Consider the following 21,931-nt stretch of genomic DNA (forward strand, 5'->3'; position numbering starts at 1 on the left):
AGACCCAAGGAAAGGAGCAAAGGGGAAACAAGAAAGAGAAGGGCTGGGACCCCTGGAAGCATCGCCCCCTCCATTGCCGCCTGCCCCCCCCAAGCCCAGGCTCCTGTGGCGCCGCTCGCAGCTGCAGCGCCGCTCCTGAGCCCGAGGTCCCGCCTGTCCCGGCCCTCAGGCAGCGCCCGCGGCTCCACCGCTTGTCCCAGCGGGGCGGCTCCGCCGGTAGCCCCGGTGTTCCCGCCGCCCCCTCCAGCCCCTGCGGGCCCAGCGGTAGCCCAGCCCCCCCTTACGTTGTCCCTGTGCCCGTCCCTAGCCCAGGGTTTTAAAAATCCTCAGGATATTAACTGTGAATTTACGTTTTGTATTAAGAAGACTAAACATCATGGAAACAGCTGAATTTAGGACAAACAATAGGCCAATAAATACAATACTAGTGCTTTAAAATAATTAAATAACCATTTGTTCTTGCATCTATGTTGCTTCCAAATACTGGCAGAATTCCTTCAAATAAACAAACTGCTAGTTTTTTTGTTTTCTTTTGAATTTTTAAAGATTGCATTTTGGCAGTCATTCGGGCAAATCTGGACATTTGTTCCATTCGTCTGAAGTGAAAAAAAGCGATACATCTATCACATGGCACTTTCTCTCTTAGGAAGCCAAAACTAGGGCCCTCCAGGGAACAAGAAGTTTAATTACAAACTATCACTGTACAACAAGACAGATTATTGGGCAATAGTGCGTTCTGAAAGGTATTTGTCATAATGAGGAATGGGCAGGGTAATTGGTGTTTGCCAACTGACAGGCACTCGGTGATCGATGCATCTGAAGGGCCAACAGAAATTCTCCATCCTTGCTTAGGCTCTGCTGACAAGGCACTTTCAGCACTTCTCTCAGTGTTTGGTATCTCTCATTCCAAGTTCCTGCTACGTCCTGAACAGTTTTGGTGAGTGGTAATTTGTAATAGAGGATGGATGATCAGCAGGTGATTCTTCAGTCAAAAGGACTAGTTTTTCCAATTTATCTGTGGGATTTACTTGAAGTGATATGTCATGTAGTACTCAGATGACCTATTTCTACAAAGAATGAAAATTACTCAGCTGCATTAACTTACATATATGAGTGAAAATACAGTTAGATATTACTTAGCTCATAAATGTATAACTGAATAAAAAGTGTTCTCTGAAGGATACAAGTAATCTTTACTGCCATTTGGCGGTAGACAGAGAGAAGTGACACACCAAGGTTACTCTGCTCATCAGTGGCAGAGATGGGAAATGATCTCACCTGAGCTCCAGGGCAGCATCTTATGCATGAACTGTACTGCTCTCCTCGTTCATTTGGGAATAAGGTTAGCATCCAAAGATAGAGCAGAAACACATTCTCTGGTCAGGCCTGTAACTCTTTACAGTGCTCCTTGTACATTATTGTGAAGCACTTGACACCAGGCACAATCAAAAAAGGGATACTAGAATACCCTGACCCTTAATTTTATCTAGAGCAAAAAATTGTTACGTAGCAAAGTTCATGTCTTAGGTAGCTAAAGGAGAGCAGCTTCTTCATTTCACAAGATTTAATAGAACAGTCAAAGCACTAGAATGCTACTGAAATTAGGAAATGCTGCAATAAATCACAGAGTTCTACTGCTTGCATTAAAAAAAAAAAAAAGTTAAAGTTTCTGGATTCCCATTTTAAAAATAGACTTCACAGTCATTAAAGAGTACTAGGGGTCTCTGAGAAGAATAAGCACAGGCTTTAATCTATTGTTTTTAATAAAGGAAGTCCTGCCCCATCTGTAGGGTCAGAATCACAAATCATCTATCTTATTATCTGAGAATAAAGACTGAACATTAGTCATATTCTTTTTATAACACAGAGTGACCGATACTTCAAAGCATTGTCATCACTGCTCTCTGGCTGTAAATGAAAACGTCATGGTGCTTCACTCTCATCTTGTATTCATATGCTTGACAGACAAGTTAAATGAGAATTGTCCAAAGCTATGAACCAAACCATGACAAAAGTAGCTCTTAGAGTGGTTTTAAATCACTCAAGCTGACATTCCTCGGCCCCAAATGTCAGACCACACAGTGCTGCGATGCACGCAGCAGGCAGAGCGCACTGTCCTGTTCCTCGGCTCCCAGCTTCAGAAGTGGCTACTCGAGTAAATAGAAACCTCAGAAACGTAGTTATGGAAATAGTGCATGTCAGCAGACTTCAAAGGGCAGAACATATTGATAATTGCAGAAAGAGGCCCAAAAGGGCTTCAATCACTCCCTGTCCCTGCAGGTTTTTTTGTTGTCCTCTTAAAGGAGCAATGACTGGGTGAGGATGAAACTGCCTTCCTGTCCAGCTGACAGAGGCTTTACAGGCATTCTAATGCTTCTGTTTGCACGGCTGCCCTTCCAGCTCTGTGCTGTCTGCAGCCTGAAGGCTTCCCCAGCTCTGAGAGCACAGACCAGCACTGGAAACACGACCAGCGCCAGAGGAGCTCCAGCGGTGACATCTGCTGAGCCCCCGGGCTCGCATCCTGAGCCATCGCAGGTCCGAGGGAAGCACCCGGCTCTGGTGGCTCCTTACCTGCCAGCACTGAAGCAAACGGCTGCTGGGGATCGAACGGCATTTCAACCTGCCAGACTCCAGGTTCTGGGTATCCAAACGGAATACCATTTCCTGAGAATAAACACAAATTCATTATCCTGGTGTGGCTACAGAGAAAAACTCACTTAGACAGCCTGTTCTGCTAATGTACAAAGTAAAGATGTGTTAGATCGTGCAGCTGTCATCGCAGCATTGATGTTTACAGTCTGTGTCTGTTTTACATCTGTATATTTTCATTCAGTGTTTTACTGTATCCTGGTCACTCTATAGGGAAACACAAATCTTAAAAAAATACAATTATTTTCAAAAAAAAGGAGATGCATTGTTCATTTCTACTCCAGTGAAAAGCTGGATTGTACTTAAAAGGCATTGGCTTCTATTTGGGAAAGTGCTGATAGACTGTGTTGCAACAGGAGACCCTGAAGGGATTCTGGCTGACTCAGAAATTTCTCCAGGGACTGCTGAATAATGTTCACAGCAGACACAGTTCAGACTCTTTTAAAATGAAAGAGCATATGCTCTCTCTTATTATTTTTAACAAGGCTAACGATACAAGAGATATCAGAATAGATTTTTCCTTGTCGTTTCCAAATACCGTGTGATTAATTCCTGGGCCACAGAACAAGGGCATAGAGGAAGATAAAGAAAATAAATTATTTAAAAATTATTCCCTATGTTTTCAGTGGGTAATCAACAAGTCGATTCCTGTAAGCATCCATTTGAAGCTTTCTTATAGTTCAGAATTGCCAACAAGGGCTCTTTTACTTGCCCCTTTCAGTGGTTTCCTGAAAGCACACTTAAGCTGAAATCCACTGTGAGTCCTGCTGAAGGCAAATTGATAGCTCAGAGGAGTAAAGTGAACTCTCTGCAGGTATAGAGACTTGATCTTCAGAATTGTCCTGCCATTAAGAGAAGGGAGATTGCCTAGAGAATGGCTTTTAACATATTTTCATTCACCATGCTTTCCTATCTACTGTGATACTTAAAATCCCTCTAGTACTCAAAAACCCATTCAATGTGGATTTAATGTCTATTGTAGAGAAAAAACTTTAGAAGCTAGTTTAAAAAAAAAATCAAAACACCTCCATGGTTTAAACGATTAAAAATAGGTGAAGTGATTTTAATTATTTGTTTCCATACCTCTGACTTGCAAGACGCCTGGAGAGTACGAATGACAAGCAAGTATGTCCAAAGATGGCCACATAGGATTAGACTTCACAACACATTAATTCAATTCATCCTTAATGGACATCAGATTATAAATGACCAAACCTTTCTATGTTATTGAGGTGCCTCCTAAACTCTCTAGGCTCAGAAGACAAAAGCCCAGGATATTGAATAATTAAGCTCCTTAAGAGAAAAGAAAAATCAATTCCAATCCGTGAACATAAATTCAATTTCCTCCAGCCGTCCTAGCTCATACAAAGCAGAATTCAACCAGCAAAAAACTCGTTACCTTCCCAAACCTGTGGAATATCCAGCAAACCAAATTCTCAGGCTCCTACAGTGAGCAGAGCAAGGACAGAACTAAACTGATTTTTTTTCTTTTTTCTTACAATGCTACGCTGGTGTCCAATTGTCCTTAGTTCTAGGATGTGCAACCCTGAGCTGCTCAGGGAACCCTTGCCTTATCACATGCGAAGAGGCTGTCTGCAAGCCCAGCAATACTCAGGGGACCAAGGGAGTTACAGATCAACATCAAGTATTTCAGGCTTCACCCCGACAAACTAATGGACACTACCAAGCATTCACACAGAATTAACCTCCTGCTTTCACTTCGGGCAAAGCTTTCAAAGAAAAGAGCATCCCTTGGAGAGCTGTGGCTAACAGCACCAACCGGGCCAAGCCTCTTCTTCACCAGCCAAGAGAAGTTTTGGCAGCGACTCGAGCAATAACAAGACAAGGACTTTAATCCCCTTTAATTGTGTGATTCTGTTGGGGATTTGTGCTGCTTCAAAAGCAGTGTCTGCTGTGGTTTTGAGTCACCTGATCCACACTGTTTTCCTCTCTGTTTTCACAGCTCTGGCATTGGCCAGGAGAGCACTGTGCAGATCCACGAGCAGCTTTCAAAGGTCAGCAGAGCACTGCCTGGTTTCACAGCCTCCGTGAGGCTATCTCAGGGCCTGGCTCTCCCAAGCATCCCACAGCTTCCTGGAGAGGTTGCTAATTACCAGACATTCATTATCTGTTCTTATAACCCAGAGATTTAAATTGAAAAAAAAAAACCAAATTAAAAAGGGGAGGGACGGAAGAATGAAAAAATACTAAGAGAATGGATCTGCACTAAAAGTGCTTTGACTTATCCTGTAGGACTCCTGGCTTCAGTTCCTACAAGGAGACATTTTCAACTGCCTGTCAAATTCACATCACTGGGCCTATCCTCAGCACCCTCCAGCCTTGTCACATTTATATGGAGAGGTGGTGGAAGGATGGTGGCTGAAGGGTGTTTGGGGCTCCAAGAAGGAAAGGGAAAATATGCCTGATGCCATTCAAGGCTGATAACTCAGTAGGAGGCTGTAGAAGAGCTTCTCTGTCAGAAGAGGCAGGAGCAGTGCTGAACACTGCCCAACCTACCACTGCAGCTGAGCAAGCAGGAGGAATGTGGGAGAGGCAGGACTGGGAGACAGTGAGGGGATTAGGAAACACGATGCCAGGATTCTTCTTCCATTTCCTTTCTAAGGTAATTGGTCCTGTCTAACTGAGACAGACCCCTTGTCTAGACTGGCTGCCGGACTGAACAGTCAGACCAAATCCATAATTTCATAAGGTCTGGTGAAAACAACCTTCACAAATGAAGTAGTTGAAATGAAGTAGGGCAATGGTAGAGTGAATAAGGAATCTTGCTAATGAGCCAGAGGTAAACCAGAGCCTTACTTACACTCTTGCTGAGAGCTGTTCTGTTCCATTCAGCTGTGTATTTGATCATTCAGCTAAGAAACCAGCATGATACAAGGGATCTAAAATTTCAGTTGCTTCAACCGGAATATCTAAAGTAGCAAAGCAAAGAAGCCAACAAATTATTTCATTGTAAGCCAAATTATACAGGATATACCAGACAATACCAGGAGCATTAATGGTTTATTAGGGAAAGAACACCACCAAGTAGATCTCTCATAGCTTCAGTTTTCTGTTGCATAGGCAGCCCCTCTGGGTTGGTCATCCAACACACAGATTGGGGGGTACATAATTATGGGTCTCAGTCTGGGCAAGCTTAATCACTTTTTTTTCCATGAGGACCTTCCCTCGATTCCATGTGTCAGTGATAGAACAAGGGGGACTGGCTTTTAATGAAATATGGTAGGTTTAGATAAGATAGCAGGAAGAAAATTGTTTCCTTTGAAGGTGGTGAGGCCCCGGCACAGATTGCCCAAAGAAGCTGTGGATGCCCCATCCCTGGAAGTGTTCAAGGCCAGGCTAGATGGGGCTTTGAGCAACCTGGTCTAGTGGAAGGCATCCCTGTCCATGGTAGGGAGGTTGAAACGAGATAATTTTTAAGGGCCCTTTCAACCCAAACCATTCTATAATTCTATTATTCTGTTTCAGGTTATTGCATTTATTAACTTTAAACCTCATTTCCTATATTCCTATAGAATTTCACCAAGCCCTGAAGAAAAGAGAAAGCTATTTCTATAGCAGCATAGGAAGCCTGCACCACAGGCAAGCAGAGGGACAGGTCACACACATCTCAACATTGTCTGAGAACAGTATCAGTGGGATAAATACAGCCAAGGTGTGATACATATAGGAGTTAAAAAGAGACTTGTGTACTAAGTGGCTGCTTGACACAACACTAAAATTCTTCTGTTGTGGGGGTTAGGTCTCAAACATTTACCACTTAGGATAGTGATTTCTTTGTCACCAGTAAATGAAGACCAGTCAGCTGCTAACTTCAGCTCAGGAATATGCCACTAGTGATGGAGGACATCCAAGACCTGCTTGGTGACCAGACTGCAACACACTGCAAAGTCCTGAGATGCTGTCTCTGGACTCAGGCTTAGAGAACCTTTTCAAAGTGTTTATTACTCTCACGCACAAGGCACAGGAAACCCTCTGCGGTATATGTACATTAAAGACAGAACCACAAGTTTCATCTTGAACTCTGAATGTGTGTGCGCAAGGAAAGTATGTGCAGAAATGACTTACTAGAAAGGAAGACATCTGGGTCAGATGTTCTCTTCACTTAGTTAATCACATGGAAGTGTCATTCTGAAGAACTTTGTGTATTAAGCCTGAGGAAAAGTGCTTTGTTCAAAAGCGATATGCACATAGCAAATGTGAGAACAAGAGTTCCCGTCTGACCCACAGAATCCACCACTTACCCTGTTATTTATGCAAGCTGCTGTCAGGTCATTTTTTACACACTCACATAGTATTTTCCAATCTATGATGAATGCTACACAAGATGAGGGCTATTCCTTGACATGTCAGACTAGTGAGAAAGTTAAATTACCTCTTTGTGAGTTCCAAGCTCAATGTATCCACAGAGAGGGTGAAACGCTCCTGTGCCACAGACATAAACATGGGTCCAGTTGTACGGCTGAAGAACTCGGATAAAATTGGCACACTCTGTCTGTTGGGAAAAGAAAGATAAAGGTTACTTTTCATGTTTATTCTTCTCTTTCACATTATACATAGAATATAAGTTACAGCCATATAAGCTTATATAAGTTACAGCCATAGCATTGGTGTATTTAAACTCAGAACTACTGTAGCAGAAACTGTTTACAAGTAGTTCAAACCTGTTAGGACTATAACTTGACAGTGGCTATCTACCAGGCAGTTCATCAATCAGACTTGCAAACCTAATTCTGCTGTATGCTTACAGCCACGAGAAACTGTCTGCTCACACCACGGTTTGGAGGGAATCTGTTCAGCCAGTGTTGTAGCAAACACCACCCGTCAACAATTGGGCAGAGGTCGCAGAGCCACTGGGTTTGTCTGGCTACCAGTCTTCCTGCCTTTGCTCCCAGCTCAGGGTACTGCACATGCTTTAATACCAAAGATCACATGATTAAAGCGACTGCGGTGGGCTGAAAGGCTTCAACACACTTCCAAGGGCATGCTTTGTCTCTGCACCAACCACATCTTACTGGTGACTTTTATTTGGTCATTTCTGAGTCCAGTGGGACATCCTGGCTCTAGCTGGGCTTGCTCCATGTTGTTGTTGTTGGTAAGTAGCACAGGCATGCTTGCAAGGATGATACATGGGGCTGGGGGAAAAGCCTTGATTTAGCCTTGCCCAGAACGAAATGAACACAAAAACACATAACATACTTCAGAGGGAACACACAGGATTTGTTCATATGTTCAAGCCATCACCCTGCATCTAAGTGAGAGTCCGAAACAACTATTTCCCTCTCAGGACCTTCTCCTTTTTCTCTTAGTGTAGAAATAGACCAGCACAAATCTTCCACATGCACCAGTATCAGAATATTTCCAATGCTCAGCATTGTTTAGGTTCTGACTGCTGTAAAGGTAAGGGTAGTAACAAGTTAGAATAAAAAGCTAAACTCTTCAGGCAGAGAGCTGAGAGCATTTTGAGCTGGAAGATACCTTGGTAACCGACATGCTGGAGATTTTTTTTGGAGAGAAAAGGAAGAAATTTTATTTTACAGCCAGGAAATGTTTACATTTAGAGTGGGCTCTAGACACATGACGTAATCTGTGCTGCACAAAACATATAAAAGTTGTATTGTGTACACGTATGTACCTTAAATATACTTCCTAAAGAAGATTTGTGGTTTCTGGCAAAAGCCATTGAGTCTGAGATTTTTTTTTAAACCCCAACTGCAGCTGTCTGCAAATTAAGTTGATTTGTACACTGCTCTACTACTGTTTCTTTAATGAATTATAATGAAGTTAAATTCAGGATACACCCAAGAAAAAAAGAAGCATTTTAATGTGAGAAAAGAGGATTCCAGGGAAATACTGCCTGGTATACATTTTTGAGGAAACGCCATTCATCTCTCAGCTGCATTTATTACACAAAAGAACAACATATCATGATTGATGCCTGCAAGATTGAATTTTTTTAAGTATTAATATTTAAAAACCAACAGAAATGTAACTTTGTTTTTCAATTAAGAAAAAACACTTAGGACATTAGTTCAGAAGAAGTGTAACAAGAGCTTACTAAAGCATTTTTTGCATTTAATAAAAAATACATAGATATGCATAATCCTCAGCCATAATAAAAAACATACATCATACTTACATGGGCATCTTTCCCAGCTAATTTGCATAATTCTACCTTTTCTTTTGCTGCAGGCCAGTAAATCTGTAATAGAGTTAAAACAAGACAAAGATGATGAAGATTATACACTGTCCTGTGACTGTAGATTATTCCAGGAATAAACAGTTAAAACAGATTTATGCATGTTGAAGGACCTTGCATGTAAATTGAAATGAACATGACTTCAAGTACAAGATCCCATTACAAAAAGTTAAGAGGCTTTAAATCAACCCCCCTGATTCTTGTTTATTTCTTCATTGGCTACATGTACTTTTAAAAAGCATTCAGTTAATCTGGCCGGGGCACCTTGTCACCATTATGTGTTTCTCTCAAAGTTATGATGAGCCAAATCATCTGGAAACTAAACTGATTGCAAAGCCAGGCAAATTACATTTGTAAGAATTTGGTCCAGTGGACTTGGCAGAACTGTTATAAAAAAAACACTTAGCTCTTTCTGCCAATTTTCAAATGAAAATAATTAGGTTCAAAAAACTAAGGACAGCTGGAGGGAAATTTGTAGAACAAAAAGTACATTTGGCAGGAATCAACAGTGCATGGTTTAAAAACATCAACATTAACTGAGTTTACTGAGAAAATGACACAGAAGTTTAGAGAAGAACTGTGGACCTTAGATAATTGCCAGTATATATTGATACTGTTTCTCTTTCTTTTTTAATCTGCCCTGCAGAATTCTACAAAATAGGTTTTGATGTAGATAAATCCAGATGACAACATACTATCAGTTACTGTAATCCAAATTGTGATGGTGAAGAAATGTCAGTGAACAACAGTGCAGGTTCTGCCTCACTGATTTCAATTAAGCAGTCAAAACTGGATATGATTGAGTACATCTGATTCTATTAAATTTAAAATAGAAGCTAAATACAGATTCTTCTCGAATCACTGTGTTAAATATGGATATTTTGTACTTCTAATTTTGACAAGAAAAAGCAATTGTTATTTCTCATGACTAGTAATAAAAACACCACAAATCACACTACTTTTTAAGCAAATATTGATTAGTAAATTGCCTGAAGTCCCAGGCACCAGTCAGCAGGTCATTAGTAGTCACAAATGCTTTATAGTAGTCTCCAGTCATGCTTTACAAAATCTTAAATAGCAAATGTATAGGAATGAAGAATTATTATAATATGCACTAGAAATAAAAACAACATCAAGGAAGGACGCACAACTCAGTGGCATGCAAGAGGAGTTGACTGCTGTCATATTCCCCTTCACCCAGCTGTTGGCACCTTACTGGAAGTGGCTTGACATACCCAGGCTCAGTCCCACACAGGTAAGGAAAGCAAAAAGCAAGTGGCCTCCCTCAAGTACCTTTATCACTTTCCAAAACCTACAGTCACTGTTTCTCTCAATCTGGAAACAGTCTGGATTTTACTTCTTTCTCTTTCCTTCCCAGTGAAAATGGATGTATTGGATTTCTGCAAGGAAATTAATTTCCTCTCAAGTGAACTCCGTTACCTTCCTGATAAAAAACCTCTTAGCAGAGACAATGTAGTTTAAGTTACTTAAACCTTAACCCTCTGCAACAATATTTACATGGAGTCAGAGATAAGACAGTGTAACAGCATTGCAGCACTGGAGCACAAATTTGCTTTCCCAGAGCATTTTCTCGGAAAGATCTGGTCAAAGCACCCAGGTATGGAAATGCAATCAGCCATCCCAGGGATGTGTGGATGGCACAGAGCACAGTGCCAGGAAGCACAGAGGAAAGTACTGGAAACATCATGAAGGGCTGAAGGTAGGTCCAGTCTGGTCTCCACTGCAACACAGAGAAGTTTAAGAAGAAAAGCTGATGAAAAGCGACCCGTGAAGAAAAGCTGATGAAAAGGAACAGATAGAGGAACGTAAGATCATGGATCTCCAAATACATTTGGCCACGGAGATTTGTCTGAGATCTGATCCTCAGTTTTCTTGTACATAAACTTTATGCCCAAGATCCCTGAATCACTTACAGGAAAGCCTCGAGGTCTTCAAGGGGTTTGGGAGATTTTTGGCCAAAGTTTAGTTATCCAATGAGGTAGACAAGATGTCCCTTTGTAGGCTTTTGAAAATGCCCACCTGTCCTTGCCAACTACACAGAAGAACTGGAGGAGTTAAAAACAGAGACATCTGCTTCAAGGCTTCAGAAGTGTTAATGGACTTGAGTTACCCTCAAATCTTCTACAGATTCGTTCATGGGAATCAGTGTTTGTCCTACAAGGCTGAAATACACACATCCCCCCTTCTATGATAATTGACCACAGACAATTATTATTTAAAAAATCAATTGTTTTACTCTCTAGTTACTCAACAGCCTCAGTATTTAGCATTATATAAGGCCACATTAGACAATGAAAAGTGAAGCTAAGTGATTTAACTTGAAAATCAATTTGCAATTATATATGGGGGAGTAAAAGTGATATTTATTAGCTTACCATATGAGAAATGAGAGATTCCCAGAAACTGTCAGTTCTAAATCGTAATAGATCAAGAAAATTGCATCATTTGATGAGTTGCATCATAAAAATTGCATAAAATAATGAGTTGATGTGCTGAGCAAAAAAGCATGAACTTCATTTTTTATTACAGGACATGCTGTGTAACAGTGCCACAAGCCTGGTTCCCTCAAACACTGGCACAAGCAACATTATACATGTGTACTGACTTTTCTGTAGGGGGTGAAATTAAATTGTACCATTATATTTTATTCCAATGTGTTACTTAGTTTCACAATATGCCAAAAAAGTAAGACTGGAGGCTCCTGTAGTTTCTTTCAGATTTAAAATCATTTAGCTTGTAAATGGTTTGAAGCTTTGAAGTTGGTCTTTTTTTTTTTTTTTTTTTTTTTCTATTTATATGCTTTATTCACAATGGTAACATCTTATTAACAAATTCTCTTTTATTCCCAAATTTCTCAATAAGTAAAAACCTCAAGGAATGGAAAAAAACCCCCAGATAGCCAGGCCTTATATATTAAAGGTGACAACAACATTGACTTGTAAAGTTACAATAATTTTGTGTTACAATCAGTACAAATTATATACTTAATATACTTTATAGTTGTATGTATCTGAAATGTCTGGAGAAATCTTAGAATAGCTAAGTGGAGTTACTGAATTTAAGGCAAGAATGCAACTAGTTGGAATATGTGAACTGTATACTTAAACAGGATTCTTTTCTTTTCTTAATCTTCGGTTTATTTTCCTTTTAAAATAACCATATCAAAATTCCAAAGGTCAGCTACTGTCATGATTTCTAGATTTTATCTTCTATTGCCCAATTAAAAGAAAAAAAACAACCTCACCATTAATTTTAAATCATTCTTCAAATATTTTCTTAAATTTAGGAATGGGAAAGAAATTAAATTCTCCTAATAAATGGAAGTTAATAAACTCTTTTCTATCAGAGAGAAAGAAAACCTCCCAGGAGTACAAAATTAAGCAGTACATAAGTGTAGGACAGATAAGGTATCACTTTAAAGGGTAGCTGGAAATTGATTTCTGATTAAAACAAAACATTTAAAACCACAGAGGTCTTTTCCAGATCAGGAGCAGTGAATTTCTAAAAGTAACATTTTCCCTTCCTCCAAATATGCATTTTACTATAAGAAAGGAATGAAAAAGGAAGTAATTTTTTTTAATACATTATTTATATATAAATAAATTGGTATGTGAATGCTATATATATATATATATATATATATATATGTATGTATGTATGTATATATAAAAATAATATCTGGATCCACCACTAAGAGCCAAATTTCAGCTGCCATCTGTCATGAATTAATAATACTGGTATTTTACTCATTTTTATGTATGCATCTTTCTCTATCAGATTTTGTTCCTAGCCTAACACTTAAGATTATAAATCTTCAGGAGAAGGGGTGCTCAAAGATAAAACAGTGAAATCTGATTACAAAAAAATGTGTGAAAGTACAGCTTTTTCAAGAATCACTTCTAATTAGGCTACTAAATCTAGGATGGTGCAGAACTTTACAAAATGAGTGGAAAATGCTATCTATTGTCACAATACAAAAGAGGAAGATCACAAGCTATCTAAACAATTTAGAAGCCCACTGGGTCTTTTTTCATCTGTTTTTAAGGTTTCAGAACAAGTTTTTAGTTAGGGAAGAAATAATACAAGTTTCCAATGAAAACGGAGTGTGGCAGAGAAGACAACAGAACTTGGTAAACAGCCACTATCCCACTCTAATATTGTACTTTTCTTAAATAACCTAGCTGAATTACATTAAGGTGGTAGAGCTGCTCTTCATCAGGGCTCCATTTAAGTATTCACTACATTGTCACACGGAAACTGATTAGCTCAGCTGCCAAAAACAGGCATTAGTACAAGAAAAAAAAATGGTCTGATAAGTAAAGAACTTGAGGTACAAAGTTACTCGTGCAGTTCCCCAAGAAACAGTGTCAGAGCTCATCCTATTTCATGCACCCTTCAGTAGCTTTGGTAAAAACCCAGAACTCTCCAACAACCCCTGCAGATGACACAAGGTTGGGAAGCATCACTAAAACAAAAGAAGTTAAATTATGCAGGAATAATCAAAGGGCTCTGAAGACCAGAATTATCAACAGCCAGAGGAAATGGGTATAAACTGCTAATAAATAAATATAAATAATAGATTGTAGATTTGAACAAAAATCAAATCTGAAACATCGGCGTAACAAGGATCTGTTCCACAGCAACAACATTCCTAAAGAAGTTGCATGAAGTATCCCAAAGGGCCGCTTACAACAGATGATGATTTGGGACCCTGAGCCAGTGCACGCTGGGACAGATGAAAACAACTTGTTCCAAAGCTGCTGCTGGGGATCTGACATGTTTATCTATTTGGCCCACATGGGGCTGTGTCTTCTAGCACCCACAGCTCCTGCAGGTTGGCAGCTTTTCAAAAGCTTGTCAGGCCTTGACAGCATTCCTATTCCTGCGGAGCTGGGCGGGTCGCGCTGCAGATCACACCGTGATGATCGCGCTGACGTGTAACCCCGCGGGCACTGTTAGCACAGCCACAGAAAGGGGCACCATTGCTTTGCAGCTATTTACCCACTGTTTACCCAGCTGACAACATTTTGTATTTCGTATTTATTTAGCGCAAGGAGTAAAATAGAAAAGGCTTTTGCAAACTCACAAGAAACTTCGATGTACTGACGTCATGTTTCCAGCAGGATCCCAGAGGTTGGTGCTCCTATAGAATTTCTTTGCCAGCTTTCCAGCCTCTCATGCTATTAAACATCTCTCCGTTTTACACTGCACTTCTGGTGGTAATGGCACAGAGGCCTTCAGTAGAACTACTTTCCTTTGCTGACCATCTTTATTTTACTCACAGGAAGAAATCACAATTTTTCCAGTTTGCAAATAGCTTGCAGAATTTGTCAGGGACACTTCATAATGCCATTCCTGCAACAGGAGCTAATGGCTTCTGTACAGGAAAACTTCAGAGAAAATACATCCCTGTTACAGAAAGAAGATTATCCATTGCTATATTTTATATATTTATTGACTATAATCACTTTCGCTTTCTGCATTCATCTGTCATTCTGGAGGACTTGCTCATTACACTGTGGTACTTGCTGTTGTTTTATAATGAGGTTTACAAGCACTGGAAACCAGACAGATTTTTTTTCAAGCTGCCAGCTAAGGAAATTTTCAACCTATTACACAATACATTTCATAAAAACTACAATGATTTAAGAAATTCTGACTCCAGCAGAACTACTGATTTATTTCATCAGGAAAAATACACCAGGAAATAAAGCTATAACTTAATATATGGAAGTCAAATTAACTAATTTAGGTAAATTAATAGGTTTTAAAAAGGAAGTTATTAAATTATATATATGTATACATTAGAGAAGGGAGCAGGATACAATGCTTTGGATCCTTCTTTGCCAGAAATGTCTTAATATAGAGCATTAGACTCTAAAATATAATCTTGCCAAGTAATTATATCTACACATGAGAATAAATTGTTGGGGATCCTGACTTAGCTTTTGGAGGTATCAGTAGCTCCTAACAAAACAAATATCTGAAATTGAGAGCTTTATCAAAGTAAGAAGTTCATGTTCAGCTTTGTTTTAAAGAACGGAAACCCCAAACTATGCACAATCTTGCACTGCAGTCTCAAAGCTGTTATGCCTCTCTCGCCCCATCAGCGTGCTTTTAACACTCCTTCCACAAAGTCCACAAATGAACACATCATTTATCGGCAGAAACTTAATATTCTAATCAATTTCTACTCGTTTTAGTAGCTGTATGTAAGCAGATCATTTTTTCCAGATGACTCGTACTCCAGAGGAGTACAAAGGACACACTTCAGACCCTTGTAGTCCCAACATGTGTGGTTTCCCCACACTGGGAAGGCCTGGAAGTGAGCCGCCTGGCCCAGTGCCAACCCAGACCACGCTCAGTCTAAACACAGCACTGGCAAGTGCTACTTTCTGACACTTCACTGCTACTGTAGAGTATCCTTTAGCTTCCTCCTCAGGGGCTGAGATTTTATACACAGCTCCTCACGCAACTTCCTTCATCTCATCCCTTCCCTCCACTGCAAGATTCAACCAGCCAAGCACAGTGGAATTAAAGAGAAACACTCATGTGACATTGCCTTGTGTTACCTGGGCATTTAAGCAAGAAGATACATTTATAAAGTTGTTGAATGCCCATGGAGACCTGGGAAATCAGCACACCAGGACGTTCTGCAAGGCTTCTCAGTCAGTCCTACCCCTTTAAATATATTTTGCCTCAGTGCTTTTTTGTGAAAAGTTAAATATTATCTGAATAGTTAAACTATTATTTTACTACTAAAAGAAGTATTTGAACCTGCACACATATTTAGTCCAGATACGCAAGTGGTTAGGAATTTTATTCCCTCCTTTCTGGTTACCACAGATACGTAAGCATGCATTCTCTATTCATCTTAGGAAATCCAAATTTTCTTTCCAATACAAAGTAAGTCTTTTCTCTACCACATCTATACCAAATGGCACTGTCTGACTGCACATTAGTGCTCCTGGCTCCATCTGTGTTCTGCTCTTCTTGGAAAGCACAAGGTCCGTAATGAACAGCGCTGGTTTGGCCAAAGGGAAAATGTCACCAGCTTGGACTGAGGGGTGGCTCGCACAGAGTGCTGCCACCTCCAGAAAGGTCTGGGCTCAGAAAGCCCCACTGAACATAATGGGAGGTGACAGCACTCAGCATCTCTCAGGAGGCAAGCAGAAGCCCACAGAAACAGAAGTCTGCTTTTCACACAAACAAAATTTGTCTTCTACAGAAAGCCTACACCAAAAATCAATTTGTGGTCTGAAAATTTGCAGTTGTGAGTAGTGCTGTTATTAATGCAATATCCTGGGAGGGGTAGTGGATTTTGAATCAATTACTGAGATGACAGAAGCAAGGTAAGTGCTTGATAAAGCATGCCAGGAAGAAATTTCCTGAAATACCCAGAATCTGAGTTTTACAGAAACTGCCATGTGCAGCATTGCTGAAGTCCAGATAAGGAACAAGATATTCAGACTGGTACTGTATCTCTTCTATACAATGACAGCAAGCGTTGCTCTCAAACGTGAGGGCAAAATAGTCTCTTGTTCCACCTGTTCAGCTCCTGCCTGCAATCACATTAATTCAGGGTCAGTTACCTCTTCAGAGCTGGCAGCAGTACGTAGCAATTTAAAACCACCCTCTGGTGCCTAGAGAAAATACCAAACACAGCTGAGAATTCAGATTTTCTTCCTATCTGGGACAAGCAGGAAACCAGCTTTCATGTGTTCCTGTTGCAAGCATCTGGTTTCCACTCATAGCAGTCAACTGTGCTTACAAAAGCTCCAGTTCACCATGTCTGCTAGAAATATCGAAGGCTAAATTGTCATCTTATTATCTCAAGTTAACACACTGTCACCGGGCACAGGCAAGGGACTACAGGAGATCCCAGTGGAAGCTTTTCCTAAAACTAGTCATTCTAGATATTAACCAAAATGTTAAAATTGCCACTTTTATTTTACTATGATTTAAACCATCCAAATTGCCTCTGCTCTGTTCAGTATTAGAGTAAAGTAATCCCAGGGATGCCAGGAAGCAATGAAAGAGCTGTCTTCAGTTATTTCCTTCCAAATGCTTTGAAATGAGGAGGGTAACCATGACCAGAGGAATTGAGAAGTGAACACTCTGAGCTGCATTTTTCCTGTCTGCTGATATTTTGACGCTATTTTCATGCACTGCAGGGCTCTTCCACACAGCTGATCTCTTGCAGGTCATCAGTCACAAAGGACATCAATCAGCACAAGAAACTCAATTGATTAAAGATAATCCGTATAACTACGGCAGGTGAGATGATCAAATCTTGGTAAATTTCATTGCACAACGAATCTGCAGTTACCCAGAGAAGAAAGAAAGAAAGAAAAACACAAAACCAACCAAACAAAAAGAATTTAACAAAATTTAACTTAGGAGATAAACTCCGTGGAAAAGGCACTGACCTTTTTTACATTTTTGTTTACATCAACCAAGTTGAGCAGGAAGATGTGGTCCTTTGCCCCGACTAGTAGCCGGCCCCTCTCCTCATCCGGCAGCAAGGTTCGAAAATCAAACCCCTCTGTTGAGCCCAGGAATGGGATGCAGCTGTTTGAAAGCAGCAAGTCTGTGGGAAAACGAAGAAAATCTTTATAATCAAAATGTTTATATATGACTCATCAGTGTCTTTATTATAAATACATGCAACCAGCATGGAGTGTACCAGGGAAATGAGTGCAGTCTTGGAGCATGTCTTTCCAGAGTTATAATACAATTCCTGTTAACTTCGGGTTCTCTGGGGTTTTTCTTACTTCCAAATTGGGCAATATTTACTTGCACAAAATATTTTTCTATATAAAATTTTCTTAACAAATTATCTGTATGGCATAAAGGAATGAGAAATTCAACAGAAATTAGAAACCAAGAAAGACATATCTTTGCAAGATGTGTGCTATATCTTTCCTTCATCCCAAGAAAACGAATTCTGTTTATATCACCATACTCATGGATACACATGATCAAGGATCAATACCTCACCGTATTTGGTGCTCCAGATATAAAGCAGCGAAGAAGGTCAATGCCAGCCAAGAATAATTAGGAGCAGGAAACAGTGGGTAGGAACATTTGAAGATCATCCAGTTCAACTCCCTCACTATGAGGAGGAACATCTTTCACTGGACCAGCTCGCTCAAAGTCCCACCTAACACAGCCTTGAACGCTTCCAGGGATGGGGCATCTGCAACTTCTCCGGGCAACCTGTACCAGTTTCTCACCATTCTCATCATAAAAAATGTCTTTCTTCTATCCAGTTTCTATCCACTCTCTTTTAGTTCAAAACTATTGCCCCTTGTCCTGTCCCTAAAGGCTTTGGTTAAAAAGTCCTTTTTTCCTTTTTTACATCTTTTTCACAAGCCCCTTTTATATATTGAAAAGTTGCAATAAGGTCTCCTCAGAGCTTTCTTTTCTCCAGGCTGAACAACCCCAAACCTCTCAGCCTGTCTTCATACGGAAGGTGTTACAGCCCTCTGATCATTTTCAGGGCTCTTCCTTCCAAGGTCCATGTCTTTCTTGAACTGGGTGCCCCAGAACTGCATGTAGGACTGTAGGTAATTAAGAAAAAAAAAAAAAAGCTCTATGAAACTAATGAAAGAACCTATACTGTTGCAAAAAAGCTAAAAAAGCTGTAAAATAAAAATTCTGTAGCATTTTGCCTAATGAATACTCTGTGGACGTAATTCTGGACGAGGACACAAACAACATATAGAAAAGAGCACAAGAATATTTAAGTCTTGTTGGGTAGTCATTACTTTGGGGAAAAGAAAATAAACATGTGAATCAGTTCTTCCACAAGCCAACTCTCCAAGCTAAACTATTTGGAAATCTTCAGACAGAAAGGCAAATCCTGTATTTAATGGGAAGATAAAATTAAGGGTATTTCCACCTTCCTGGCACTGGATGGACAATGTAGCATTCCTGCTAGAAAACCCAGACTTACCGCACAAGTTATTGGCATATCCTGATCATGATGAAAATTCGGGCCAGTGTTTTGGAGAAAAAAGTCCTGAATTAAATAAAGGGAAAAAAACCCCACCCAAACATTTTTCTCCAAGGTCTTACACAAACCAAGTGACAGGCAAGAAAAGATTAAGTTCTAGTCCTGGCTAATGAACAGAACCATGGGAGAAAAATATTTTATCATTATTAATCTGACTACCTGGTATATAATTATGACAATTATTTTTTGGCTCAGTCACTTCTACTTAAGTTTGTGTACTTTTGTCTGGCTCAGTGCAGGATGTTGTTATGGTACAATCTGAAAACAAATTGTCATGCATTGCAGCTCCTATTCCCCTAGGTGAGATTTATTTGGCAGTACTTTGGGAAAAAATCTTGCTTCACACTGAAAAATTTTATCTGATGCTGAGCATTACATTACTATACACCAGCACTGTCCTTTCCCACATACCTTTCGTGAAGGCAAAGATGTCAGGATTTGTTTTCTAAACCAGTAACACTTTAAAAGATGTTTATTAATTGCCAGCAAGACCACTTTGGAAGCAGCTTATGGTTAACATGGTACTATAAAAACCTCAGTCCTCACCTGCAGAACACAAGTAACTAGCATACAGAATATGAGGAAAAATTCCTTCTCCTCTGCAGTCACAGGAATTTGATCTAAGGATAAATTACATGCTTGTGCAAATGCTCTAAAGCACTTTCAGCACTTAAAGCCATGCAAAGCATGGGCCTCTGCAAGAGTGTCAATTGCAAAAATATGTGGATTTGATTCTTCTCCACATACATGAAGGACGATGACTGAGACTGCTGTCTACTTCCAGTTTCCTTATTTGAAAGGAATGATCTCTGAAGAGACCATCCCAAATGGACATTTGTCATCTGTTGTTTAACAGTTCTAGAATTTCTCAGTAAAAAAAAACCCACCTAGAACAGCTACAACAGTGAGGGAAAATGCTGCCTCATGACTGAAATGCCCAAGTGGGAATGAACCCTGCCTGATGCCTTGTACAATCATTTCTTTCACTGCATCGTAAGGAAAACATCTGTAGAATATTCCAGATTGAAATGACAACACTGCACACTCCTTTCTTACTGGTGCAAATGACAACACAAGCTGCAAAGGGGTGAAGAATCACGTTTGGTACCTACTATTGAAAACAGCTTGGAAATAAGACTCTGAGCATGGCCACTGATAAGATTATAACTGTAATATGACCTAATAAAACTTTACCAGCAAATATTAACAGAGGGTTGATTAAATTTCAGCTAGATTAATAATTGTTCTCAGTCTATAAAACAACGCATTTTAATCTTACGCATTGAAATTTCCCTTCACAGCGAGACATATTTACTATCACCAAGGATATTGCACTGGAAAAATTTACTGTGAAAAGCACATTTCCCAATGATTCTCAAGCTTAGAGCAAGCTGTTGATTTGAATCACTGCATCTCTGTAGCCTGGCTAACACAGAACCAGCATTCTCACAAGGTACAGTAACAAAGTTACAGGGATGGTCTTTCACGAGTACGTGTTCAGCACTCAGTTTATGGTCTCTATTTGCTGTTTTCCTCAAAATTAAATACTTTTTTCCAGCCCGGTGATTAACTAAGTATCCAGCTAACTCCCCTTCTGGGTTAATATTTCACTGCTGACTGATAGAAGCTGGAATAGTGACTGGGTTTTATTCATTTCACACAGTATCTCGGTGGACTTGGCTCAAAACAGCATGATCATTGCTTACTTATAAAATCTCCAGCAGCAGAGCCACAGCAAAGAGACTTCAAAAGTAAAAATCTCATTCTGTTCTGATCATATGTATTTGCATTTATAAAACATATTTACACTTGTTAGCATCAAGTCACATGTGTGGTGACCATGTTGCCATTCCTCAACTCCAGCATGCTGTCACAATGCAGCAATGTAGAACCACTTGGTTCAGAATCAGAATGCCCTTTGTGACTAGGTACAGATTTTTTTTAGTGACAAGCCATGCCTAAATTAGCAGAAAGGGAACATCTCAGCCACTTTCAAAACAGTTACAGACAACTTTGAAGGACTCTGAAACTAAAGGCTGTATAACTTTCATATACAGGAAAGAACAAAGGTTGCATCACTTGCCTTTAGGGAGGAGCAAGTCCTTTCTCATGTTGGAGAATACACGTGAAGGTTTACATGGGCATTGTAGAAACTCAAGCAAATTTCTGGGATAAAGAAAAGTATTTCTCGCATGACTGCAGCAATTTATCCAATTCCTAAGGTATGCTGAGTTTAAAGTTGACCAGTTGACCCCAGATGTATTGGTATGAAGGCAAAGAGAATAAATACTTCCGGACTACTACCAATCTCTACAATGTAGTGCAAGAAGTAAATTACATTTTGTTTAGCTGCATGTCACCATGGACAAAGCTGTGCATGTGAAGTGGCTCTCATTGATATACAATACTATTAGGCCTGGTGAAAAACGTAATATTCATAGAACAGCAGGGCCTCTCCAAAAGGATACAGACAACTGGGAATAGAGAAAACATGACTTTCTGTGTTCACAGTTTTGTGTTAAAACCTTGGTTATGAGAAGCCCAAAAAAGAGCTGTGTACTAAACCACATGTTTTGCAGTTAGGGACTTCTCTGTTCATCTTTCAGGACGGAATTGTTCCCCAGGAGGGTATTACAGTTATAAAAGTGACTGTGAAAAGAACACTTTTCCAAAGATTCCTAAAAAATTCAGGAGTACTCTGCTGTAGAATTTCAGGCATTTCAGGGCATTTTCACATCAACCTTCAAGCATCTCTATGGGTTTGCTCAAGAGAGAGCACACGCAACATATCCAACATCTCTGTTTGCAAAATGGCATTATTTCAGGCAGGTATATAGGAACGACGTTCTCTAAGATACAGAGGCTTAAATATAAAGAATGTCACGTTTCAGGCAATTTGAGACACTTCTCTCCTTTTATTAATTTTCCAAACATAGCTATCCAGATATTACTGAAAAGGAGACAATCTACTATAGTAGGGTAGCTCAATTTCCTAAACTAAGACCAACTTTGCAAAATAGTTGTAC

General features: G+C 39.8%; 1 long non-coding RNA gene across 3 annotated transcripts; it reads right to left on the minus strand.

Annotated features, from left to right (window-relative positions):
* Nucleotides 1–530: 530 nt before the first annotated feature.
* Nucleotides 531–19,330, minus strand: LOC138101549 (uncharacterized). Of its 3 annotated transcripts, XR_011147185.1 has the most exons (6): nt 17,888–19,330; nt 17,317–17,477; nt 8,807–8,869; nt 7,043–7,162; nt 5,471–5,579; nt 531–2,664 (listed from the first exon to the last, which is right to left on the minus strand). It is a non-coding gene; the product is annotated as an uncharacterized lncRNA (long non-coding RNA). The 3 variants fall into 3 exon arrangements; XR_011147187.1 differs by lacking the exons at nt 17,317–17,477; nt 17,888–19,330 and adding an exon at nt 15,460–15,527; XR_011147186.1 differs by lacking the exons at nt 17,317–17,477; nt 17,888–19,330 and adding an exon at nt 13,974–15,207.
* Nucleotides 19,331–21,931: the final 2,601 nt, after the last annotated feature.

This window comes from Aphelocoma coerulescens, unplaced genomic scaffold (genome assembly GCF_041296385.1).
Source record: "Aphelocoma coerulescens isolate FSJ_1873_10779 unplaced genomic scaffold, UR_Acoe_1.0 HiC_scaffold_335, whole genome shotgun sequence".
Lineage (NCBI taxonomy): Eukaryota > Metazoa > Chordata > Aves > Passeriformes > Corvidae > Aphelocoma > Aphelocoma coerulescens.